The sequence below is a fragment of the Balaenoptera borealis genome (assembly GCF_965194805.1).
Source record: "Balaenoptera borealis genome assembly, chromosome: 16".
Lineage (NCBI taxonomy): Eukaryota > Metazoa > Chordata > Mammalia > Artiodactyla > Balaenopteridae > Balaenoptera > Balaenoptera borealis.
In genome coordinates, this window is record NC_138872.1 from 16,460,555 (window position 1) to 16,471,782 (window position 11,228).

At 47.1% G+C, this 11,228-nt stretch overlaps 1 long non-coding RNA gene across 1 annotated transcript; it reads right to left on the reverse strand.

Annotated features, from left to right (window-relative positions):
• Positions 1–9,690: 9,690 nt before the first annotated feature.
• On the reverse strand, positions 9,691–11,182 carry LOC309614081. The gene is made up of 2 exons (XR_014235989.1): positions 10,585–11,182; positions 9,691–10,040 (listed from the first exon to the last, which is right to left on the reverse strand). It is a non-coding gene; the product is annotated as an uncharacterized lncRNA (long non-coding RNA).
• Between the last annotated feature and the right edge of the window lie 46 nt (positions 11,183–11,228).

An 11,228-nucleotide genomic window follows, 5' to 3' on the forward strand; every position in this document is an offset into this window, starting at 1 on the left:
GTAAAACCACAGTGAGCTGCACATCAAATGCACAGAACCACTGGCAGAAGTCCTGCCTGCCTGGCCACTTTGAAAGTCTGCTACTGGGCCATCTGCAAAGGCTGCAGGCAAGCCTACGCCATTTCTGCATGTGGGACATTTTCTCAGGAGGATCCAGGTAATACCAACAAGTCCTCCATGGACACTTCCTTCAGGCTGGCTATGGCTTGCTCTGGGCCAAGTAAAAGGAGTGGGACTCTTCTCTAGGGGTCCTTGCCATGCTGGGCTGGGTTGGGCTTGGGGCAGGGCTCTAGCCCTTTTCCATTTGGACAGGACCCAGGGGAGGGAAATGTGAGCACGTCCTTGACGCACCAGAGCTGATACCAGCAGCCCCAGGCTCTGCAGAAGCCCCATGGCCCTGGCTGGCTGTATTGCCTGGGAGATGCACAGGGTGAATGGATCTCAGGTTTCACAGCTAAGAAAGGAGCCTGAGGATTTTTTTTTTTTCCTGGCGTCTGGGCAGCTGAGTCCATGGCAGGTGTTCGGGTGCCCTAAGGTCAGCCTGGGATACCTTTTGTCTTGGAGCCCTGGTCTGTGGTGAGGAGTGTCTCTGGGCTAAAATGATTCTCTGCTGGGTGTCTCCCAGCAGACACCACCCAGGAGGTGGCCTACCTGGGCCTGGGTGTCTGCTGGGAGAAGGTACTTTGGAAGAGAAATGGAGAAATTCTGAAGCCAGAGGATGGGGGACTTGAACCTGAAATACTGATAGCTTCTCAAAGCCCACATTGAGGATTTCTTGCTACATCTTATCAGGGAAAAACAAGCAGGCACTTACACGATCAAATCTTAAGAACAGACTGCATACAAACCATCAAAGAGGTATAGATCTTTAAAAAACCTTTAATGGCTTTTCAAAAAAATACAAAAATATTACATGTTCATTATAACAAATTCAAGGGAATTCCCTGGCAGTCCAGTGGTTAGGACTCGGCACTTTCACTGCTGGGGCCTGGGTTCAATCCCTGGTTGGGGAACTAAAATCCTGCAAGCCGTGTGCCTCAGCCAAAAAACAAACAAATCAAATAATATATTAAGGAAGAAGTAAAAATAACTCCATTCTCCTGAAGAGGAACAAAGTAAAATAAGGTATCATTTTTAGAACTACCAGATTGGCAAGATTAAAAAGAATGGCAATATCCAGCACTGGCAAAGGTGTAGGTCAGGGTTTTTCAAGCTCAGCACAATTGACACTGCTTAAGGGATTCCTTGTGCCCCACACTTTAAAATTCCCAAGGCAGCAGGACTTCCCTGGTGGCGCAGTGGTTAAGAATCTGCCTGCCAATGCAGGGGACACAGGCTGGAGCCCTGGTCCGTTGGAAGATCCCACATGCCGCGGAGCAGCTAAGCCCGTGCGCCACAACTACTGAGCCCGTGAGCCACAACTACTGAAGCCCGCGCACCTAGAGCCTATGCTCCGCAACAAGAGAAGCTACCACAGTGAGAAGCCCGCGCACCGCAACGAAGAGTAGCCCCCGCTCGCTGCAACCAGAGAAAGCCCACGTGCAGCAACGAAGACCCAATGCAGCCAAAAACAAACAAACAAACAAATAAATAAATTTAAAGAAAAAAAAAGACTCCGTACTTCCACTACAGGGGGCACGGGTTTGATCCCTAGTTGGGGAACTAAGATCCCGCATGGCACACAGCATGGCCAAAAAAAAAAAAAAAAAAAAATGTTTTTGAGGAATATTTTGTGCCATGGAAGATGCTTACAATAGTTAATGAAAACAGAAGCAGAATATAAAACTGTATACGTAGTTTATCAGCAATAAAAATACATACATTTAGGGAATTCCCTGGCAGTCCAGTGGTTAAGACTTCACACTTCCACTGCAGGGGGTACGGGTTCGATCCCTGGTCGGGGAACTAAGATCCCACATGCTGTGCTATGCAGCCAAAAAAAATAAAATTAAATTAAAAAAAATAGATACATTTAAAATAATAATAATAATAATAGCAGCTAACATTTGTTGGACACTCACCAGGAACCTGGTAGCGTCCTATCAAATCACTCACTCGATCCTCTCCAAGCCCTCTGAGGTGGGTCCTATCATTAGCCCCATTTTTCAGAGCAGTAAATGGAGGCACAGGGGCTTGGGCAGCATGTCCAAGGCCACACAGAGGGGTGGGTGTGGTGAAGCCGGACTTCTAACAGAGCCAGCCTGGCTCCTACGCACATCACAGCACTACGACAAAATGCTGACACTGGTCATCCCCGGGTACCGGTAGTGGGGGAGGAAGGCTGACGGCTGCTGCAGGGCCACCCAGGGCTTCTCCCCTCAGAACCTGAATCCTGTGCAGAGGGGCGTGGAGGGATCACAAACGCACGGCATCTGATGGCGGCGCCCCAGAGAGGCCGCCTGCGAATTCCTGGCACCTGGGAAAGGCTCTGTCCGCCGTCTGATGAGGCCTGGCTGTTCAGCATTCCCTTTTGCTGAGCGAGCTTTCTGATATCCTTCCAGTAAATTCCTTTTCCACGCAAGCAAGTCAGAGTGGATTTCTCTCTTCTCTGACACAGGCTCATCCAGGGAGTGAATGAGGTGAGAAGCGTGGTGCGGCGAGGCCTGAGGACCGCAGACGAGCAGAAGAGCAGCCTGGGGAGGAGACGGAGCAGGACAGGCGGTGAGGACGGCCCTGGGCGCAGGGACCACAGAAGCTGGAAGGGGAGTGAGTTAAGGAGGAGGCCACGACCAGCATCAGATAGTGCTCAGAGCTCGAGCAACATAAGGGCTGAGAAAGGGGCCGTTGGATTCAGCAGCAAGGAAGTCACTCCTGCCCTTGGCCAGAAGCGTTTCAGTGAGGATGGAAGTCTGGTTGCAGCAGATTGAACAATGAGAATCAAAGGAGAGACACTGACTATGGTCTAATGGGGAGAAAAAGGACGGGAACTCAGGGGGAATCCAGGTAGAAAGGGGCTTTGTGGGTTTGGGTTTTGTGGGGTTTTTTGTTTTGTTTTGTTTTTGTTTTTTTAAATACAGGAGAAGACATAATGTATGTGCTCATGTACAGAAAAAATGGTGTGAGTTTCCAGAGAAGGTGCAAGAGACAGGAACCAAAGTGACGTTACAGTGGGGGCTGGTCTTGGAGGGAAGACACTTTAAGGAAGTGGGAAGGGAAAAGAATGGCGGTAGAGACAGGCAAAGGCGAGAGGACGAAGACCAAGATCTCAGATGGCATCTGAGGGCACAGGAGCACTCTTTTGGTGAAAGCTTTTCCTTTTCCCTCAGGCAGAATAAGATGCTCACGAATTATAGGTACAGGTCAACCCTTGAGCGGGCGGCAGACTGGCTTGGAGCACAGGCAGGGCAAGGAAAGAATTCCTGGGAGTTGAGGCTAAGCCAGGAAACCGTGACACAGCAGCTCAAATGGAGAATAAGTTGAAGACTCTCATCAAGACACAGCTTCATGCAAATTTAAAAAACCAAACCCAGCCATTGTGCTGTTGGCAGATATAATAAGTATGAGAGCCTAGAAGCTTAGCTCAACAGCTTCAGAACAGGGCTCTTTAAATCTGCCGCGGCTGTTGTCTGGTGAAGGTAAGATACTTCAGGATTCAAAAATCAGAACCCAAGGTCCACGGTACAAAGTCTGGCTCCCCGCGCCCCCCCCCCCCCATTCTCTGACCTGCTTCTCTTGCTGTCCTGTATACCTTTTCAGTGTTTCTTTATTCAGACACAAGTAATACAAATATATATTCTTAGCTCACATCTTGGTTTTTTGTTTGTTGTTTACTTACTGTATCTTGGAGAGCTTTCCTCAGTCCACAAAGAGCTTCCTCTGTTTCCAGCTACCTAGTACTTCTGCATGGGGCCGCACCACGGTTTCTGTGCCCGGTCCTGTACAGATGGACACCTGGGTTGTTTCCAATCTTTTTGCTCTTACAACCAATGCTGCAATGGCTAACCTTTTACATAAGTCATTGCATAGATGTACAAATGTCATCTACAGGGTGGATTCCTAGACTTGTCATTTCACAATCCCTCCAGTAATATCTGAGAGAGCCTGTTGCCTGCTGCCCACCCCCTACTTCCAACCCCACCGAATGTGCTGTCAGACTTTGGAATTGTTGCCAGCCAGATAGGTTACAATTGGTATCTCTGTGCACTTTTAAAAAGCATTCATTTTTTGAAGACTGAAAGTAAGCATCTTTTCATATGTTTGAGAGTCAGTTGTATTTCTTTTTTTGGTGAACTATCTGTTCATGTGCTTAGCTCCTTTTCTCTATTTTGCTGCTGCAAAAGTTCTTAACCTTGGGTCTTTTTCAGAGGGTATTGTGACTCCAATAAGGTTAAGATTTATGGGGTAAAAAGAACAGTCACCCTAATCCAATATATATCTTGTGTTATACATAGAGTTTTTTTTTAGTTTTTAAAATATTTTATTGAAATTTAATACATATACAGAAAAATGTACCTATGTGTTATAGCTTGATGAATTTTCACAAACTAAACACATTCCTATAACCAACATCAGATCAAGAAACAGTATTACCAGCACCCCAGGAGCTCTTCTCAATAATCCCTTCCTGTCCTCACCATTTACAGATTCTTTTCTTCTGTAGCTTTACTGGTTGGTTCTCTTTCTTGGCCTTAATACCTTCCTGATGTCATCATACAGTTTAAATTGCAAAGTTGAATGAAAATCTGAGCTAGAAGGCAAGTGATTCATAACTCTCAGTCTTCAACAGTTTTGAAAACCCACTCTACTCTGTAAAGGGTTTTATCACACTTAAGGAAGAGAATCTTCGATCCTAGCGCTTCCCCTGCTGGTGATCAATAGTTACCAGGAAAAGCCTCCCATCCCCTCTCCAGGCCCTGAGGATTGAGTTCTGGGACTCAAGCTGCTGCAGATTTCACCAGAACCAGTGCCTAGAGGGACAGAGTGAGGTCACTTATCAAGGCATCCCGAAGTTCCCATTCCCTCCCCTTTCTGTGAGCCAATATTTGAGGAAGGCAACTATCAACTATCAGCATTCCCTTTTGTTAAGTGAGCTTTGGGGGCTATCATAATAGCTTCGGGGGCTATGAATAGAATGACAGGAAAACACAGTTAATCTCCACTTCCCCACCTCTCGCTTATTCCTCCCCAAACAAGAAACTGTTGTGACGGGTGCTGCTAAAATCAGTTGTCAAAGGAGCCAACAGCCCCCAGTTAGAGTTCTCAAAAGCCAGTGAGCAACTCTAATTATTTATTGAGCAAGATGATTGATTGACTGACGGATTCTCTCATTCAGTAGATTCTGTGGCAGACCCTGTGCCAGGTACCAGGGACACAAGATGCAGCCCTGCCTGTGATGGAGGAAGTGTGAGGTGCTATGGGAGCACACAGCGTAGGGACATTTAACCTACATACCCAGGGTGAATGGGGCTCAGGGGGAGAATAGGGGAAAGTTGGGGGGAAATGTGCTTCTTGCCCTCTAGAAGCTTAGAATCAAGCTGGAGACACAAGCAAATGTATGGGTAAAAGGCTAAAAATAACTTGAGGAGGTACCTGGAGTCCCAAATGACATTATTTCTGGAGTCCTGGAGATGGGGAGGGCCCCTGGGCTGACAACGCTGACAGGTGGTAGACGGAGGAGCTAGAGGCCCTTCAGTTGTGGTGAAGGGCGAAAAAAAGACCTACCACCGTCCAGGGTAGGTCCTTAGGGTTACAGGTCCAAGAACTCTGCTGTGCTAGGGTACCCAAAGCTGAACGAACTCAGTAAATTTTGGCTGGTGACCTGTAAACCTGATGCCAATTTATTCATGTGCAGAAGGGAAGATACCTTCCCCACAACTGGAACGCTTACTGCTCGCTTCCCAGGGTTCCCCTTGTTTCCTTCCTCGTGGTACTTCTCACCTCTCTGTGGGGGCCCGTGCCCTCCCCTGTGGCTTCATCAGCCACCTGTGTGCTGATTCCACAATCTCTTTCCAGTCCGAATCTCTCACTTGAACTTCGGACCCATATCTCTTCCCGTTCCTTGGATACCTCCTCGTGGCTGCCCTGCAGATCTCTCAAGGTCAAAGTGTCTAAACTGAGCTCATCATTTAGAGGTTCTACATCACAGGAAGGCACAGCCCGTGTGAGAGCAGACTCCAGACTGAGTGCCTTGGTTCAAATTCCAGATCCATCGCTAACCAGCTGAGTGACCTCACGCAAGTTAACTTAACTTCTCTTGGCTTCAGTCTCCTCATCTGGAAATCGAAGATGATAAGGATAATCTTATAGGACCCTTGTGAGAATTAGAATGAGTTTTCTGACACAGAGGAAAAGCTATAAAAGTATTAGCTTTTATTATGATCCTCCATTTAAATGTGGTTCTTCATCTCTTCCCTGTCAACTGGATTCAATGTTACATTAGAAATAGGCAACAATACCCATTCAGTTGCTAAACTAGAAAGCGAATTGTCCTCATCGACTTTCTCTCCCTGCCCCTTCTGTTCACATCCAATCTCTTATCAAAGCCTGTCTATACAACTTTCAATCTGTTAACTTGCTTTCCATTCCTATGGCCACGTGCTTTCAGACCACTGTGCCATCCATGCTGAAACCAGAGTTATCTTTCTAGAATAAATGCAGTCATTTCTCTTCTCTTCCATAGCTCCCACGATTCTTAAGATAAATCCTGTGACGTGATTCCCACTTTCATCTGCATTTCAAACTCCTTATGTCTAAAAATAAACTCTCTACCCAGTGCCCAAATTTGTATTCTCCTGGATTTCCCTCCTCAGTAAATAGTGCCACCTATTGGCCACTCATTCACTCAGGCTGGACAGCTCTCGGACCAGCAGGTCCTGGCAAGTCCCGCTAATCTCTTTAGACTCTGTGGCCTCCTATTGCCCTCCAGCCATTGTTTCAGTTCTGGTCTTCACTCAGATCATTTCGAGTGTCTTCTAGCTGGCCTCCCTCCCCATCTACTTTCTAAGAGGCTTCCAGCGTGAAATAAACTGCCCACGGGCACATCACCATTTTGCTTAAGGACACAATCCCAGCTCCTTAACACGATTCTCTCCTTGAGTGGGCTTGGACTCTCTCTCCGGTCTCATCACATCCCTTCCCACTTCCCGGGTCAATACCTGACATTCCAAACCCAGTTACAGCACCTCCTCCAGGAAGCCTTCTCGGAGACACCCGCTGCACCTCCAGGCCAGCTAGGCAACCCTTCTGGGTGCCCACATTGGCGTCCTGTGCCTCTGTTTCCGCTGGGGGTCCCAACTAGCCCATGAGCTTCTCAAGGGCTTCTGAGCAGCACTGGGTAAGCTGCAGGTACTCAGCAAGGTTGTGCAAAGAACAAGAGGGAACTGAGGACACGAAAGGCACCGTGGTCCCACAACAGAGCAGAGCCGACTAGGACACAGCTCTCTTTACTTGCCATCTTCCAACATGATCAACACACATGGAATTCCCACTACCACACTGCTTTGGCAGCAGGAAGTGTTTTGTAACAGGATAATTGTGGGGATCAAAAATATTTAAATAGTTTCTCACACATAGTGAACACTCAATGCTTTTATTCAACAAGTAATTACCAAGTGCCAGCTTGGTGCCAGACTTTTGGCCCTGGGGATAGACTGTATTGCCAACCACTCTAAGACATTACCATTTTAAAGACTCACCATTTACTATAGGTATAATAAATGCTACCAATTAAATTAGGACAGTCGATCAGAAGATGCATCCAGATTTTCGGAGTCCTGAATTGTGGGAAAATGTGCACCTTAGATTCAATGAAAAAAGTAGTGATAAACAAAAGAGACGAGGTCTCTGTTCTCAGGTAGCTTCTATTCTAGTGAGGGAAGTGATAATAAATATACATTGTCAAATAGTGGTAAGTGCTATAATGAAAAATAAAGCCAAGTAAAGGGATGCAGCATGAAGGGGGCTACTAGGGTGGCCCGGGAAGGCCCCTCTGGGGAATTGAAATGAGCAGGCAAGGCACATCTAGCTGGATCACAGTTCCAAACCCTGGACAGCCAATTTCCTCAAGCCCAACAGTATATCCCAGGTAGAAGCGGGTATCCCTGATCTAGTCAGGGTGTGAAAGCGGTAGCGGGGTTGAGGATAAGAAAAGTGGTGTAACTCAGTGATCAGGAAGGTGGGTGTAGAGTCAAGACGTCTAGATTTGAATCCCAGTTCTGCCATTTACAAGCTGTGTAACCTTGGGCAAGTTACCTAACTGTTCTGAGCTTAGTTTCCTCAGTGGTAAAATGGACATAATAAAAGCACCTGTTTTACGAGTTGGTTCTGAAAATTCAACGAGACAAACCTTCTAAATCGACACAAAGGATCATCATCATCACCATCTTCCACTCCAAAGTCATTTTAAAAATATCAAGGTAAGCAATAAATTATTTGAGCCTTAAAACATAAGAAAAGGCTATCTTCCAGATTACCAACTTGTAGGATGGCAGCCATATCATTGGGGGGAAAAAAATTTTTTTTAAGGCTTTGAACTTACCTTCCCCAAAGTTATTTTTTAAAATCAAAAGTTACCTTCCTATATAAATTGATTGCTTTTGCAGTATAATTTGATGGAACTAGGTTTCCTCTGTTCAATCACTTATAAGGTTCATGTAACAAGAAGGAAGTATACTGTTAAAGGAATTTTACAGCTACCATAGCTTTCTGGTTAGATGGCATTACTATGTGCATTAAGTTAATACCAAGACAGTTTCCTGAATATAGTCTCCACATAAGTTCAGGGCTTTTTCTTTGGCTGGAAAGATCCTGTGTCGCTGATGTAGGAGCGCAGGTTGGGTTTTTTGTTCCCTCAGGTCACGTTTTGTGGCTTCTCTCTCTCATTGTCAAGAGGTACCACACAGTGATCAGGCCTATATCTAATGACTTGAAATTTCCGGCCACATCAGGTAGCGTGAATTAACAGACTTTATTCCCAAGAGGTTCTCGCCTTCCAAATACTCCCAGATCAATGAGCCACATCCTCAGAAAGCACCCAACTTTATGATGGAGACATACTTACCTAAAACAAAGCATTTTAAGACGTTTTAGTTTTCAGGATTTTAACGCCGTATGGGTGGAAATAAGGTAAAATGAAGAATTCACCAAAACTGTACGTAGCTAGGAACTAACTAACCAGGAATTGTGTTAGGCTTTGGGAATTCAACTGATCTAGATACAGTCCTTGCCCTCAAGGATGTGTGGTTTTACCCGAAGGAATATTTTCAAATGACAGCTTAAAAACATGTATTTGGTCTTGATGAAATTCCCTTGGCATCTTCTGATGGAAAAAATGCACCATATTTTCCCTTTTTTTTTGGCACACCACACAGCTTGTGGGATCTCAGTTCCCTGACCTAGGATTGAACCCCGGCCACGGCACTGAAGGTACCAAATCCTAACCACTAGACCACCAGGGAAATCCCAATACTTTCCTGTTGCTTATTCTTTTATAAGAGATGTTGAGAGATGGGCAGCAGTGGGTGACCAGGCTTTTGAGACTGTTTAAATCCTGACTCAGTCACTTCGTAGTGCTGTGTGACATAGAACGGAAACTACAACAAGATATCTGAGTCCCAGTCATCCTCATCTGTAAAATGTGTAAAATCACAGGAATATTAAATGTGCGAACATGTGCGTGGCTGCTGCATAGTACAGGGTAGTCGTTATTAGCATCATTAGGTTTGATGTTGGAACTTCACAATTAACAGGACGTTTTCTTTTTAATAAATTTATTTATTTACTTTTGGCTGTGTTCAGTCTTCATTGCTGCACGCAGGCTTTCTCTATCAGCAAGCAGGGGCTACTCTACGTTGCAGTGGCTCTTCTTGCTGCGGAGCACAGGCTCTAGGCACCGCGGGCTTCAGCGGTTGTGGCTCGCGGGCTCTACAGCACAGGCTCAGTAGTTGTGGCCCATGGGCTTAGCTGCTCCGCGGCATGTGGGATCTTCCCGGACCAGGGCTCGAACCCGTGTCCCCTGCATTAGCAGGCGAATTCTTAACCACTGTGCCACCAAGGAAGTCCCAATAGGTTTTTTTCATCCCTTGTCAGTTACTGAGCCTCTCCTATGAACAAGAAGGATTTAAAATGTTTTACCCAGGGACCACGACATGCTTTAACAACCTTATCCAATGACCTGTAGATTCCATTCCCAGGCATTCCAAGATCTGGCTGTAGTTAAGTTGAATATACTAAGCTTTTTTCAGCAGCCTATCTAGTTAGGTGATTACAGCTAAGGTATTGGGGAGTGGGAGGGTCAAGTTTTGGTTCAGGTGACAACCTCACACAAAGGTTGGGCCGTAACCAACTCTAGCCCACTCTACTGAGGAAAGCCATCTTTTCCTATAAAGCTCGGAGAAGTGCAGACGTGGAGCTGGGGCGTGGTGAGTGAGGAGGGGCACAGCTAGCGCAGCAGAACCAGTCTTGGTGTTGGAGGGAGTGGCAGCTTGTTGCTCAGCCCACCCCTTCTCTGCCCGCCATCTGAGCAACCGTCAGAGTCATACAAATGGAAAAGATCCCTAAAAATAACCTTAGGTGAACTGTCCAAAACTTTTTGCAAAATTTAGTACGCATGTGCGTTTCTCTGTCGAGGTGTTCTACAGTTCTCACCGGATTCTCAAAGGAGTCCACGCCTGAAAAAAACGAGATTCGCTGAAACAGTCCAAGGTCCTCACTTAACGGAATGGAGAAACTGAGGCCCAGAGGGGGAAACGCAGTTGCCTCAAGTCAAACAACAGGCGTATTAAAGCGAAGGCATATTCAGTTCCAACTCCGGCGTCACGTTCACGGTCCTGACCGTGTCCGATACTTCCTTGCGTCTCTGCAGCCCTGGAAGATCCCCGGGAGTCCTGGGTTGGTGTCGGAGCCCTGGAGATGTCGCAGGCCGTCCAGATTCGAGCATCGAGGAGGCTTGGGCCAAGCGCTCAGACGGGCTCCGTCGCTGTGAAAATCCCCCCACCCTGGCCTCACCCCGCGGAATTCCGCAGCCTCGCTGACTCCAGGTGGAGCACCAAGCACAGGGAGACCCGGGGAAGTGGAGGCAGCTCGGCAGCGAAGGACAACGCCCACCCACTCACCTGACCGAGAGGAGGAAGGAGGCACACCCCAAAACCCGTTCCATAGCGAACCCTTTGCGGAGGGAGGGGCGAGTTAAGAGAATAACAGGAAATAACGTCAGGCGCACGTGCTTCGCGAGGGGCGGGCGTCAGGCGTTTGAGAGGCGCGGCCACCGCCCCGCGCCTGCGCAACCACGG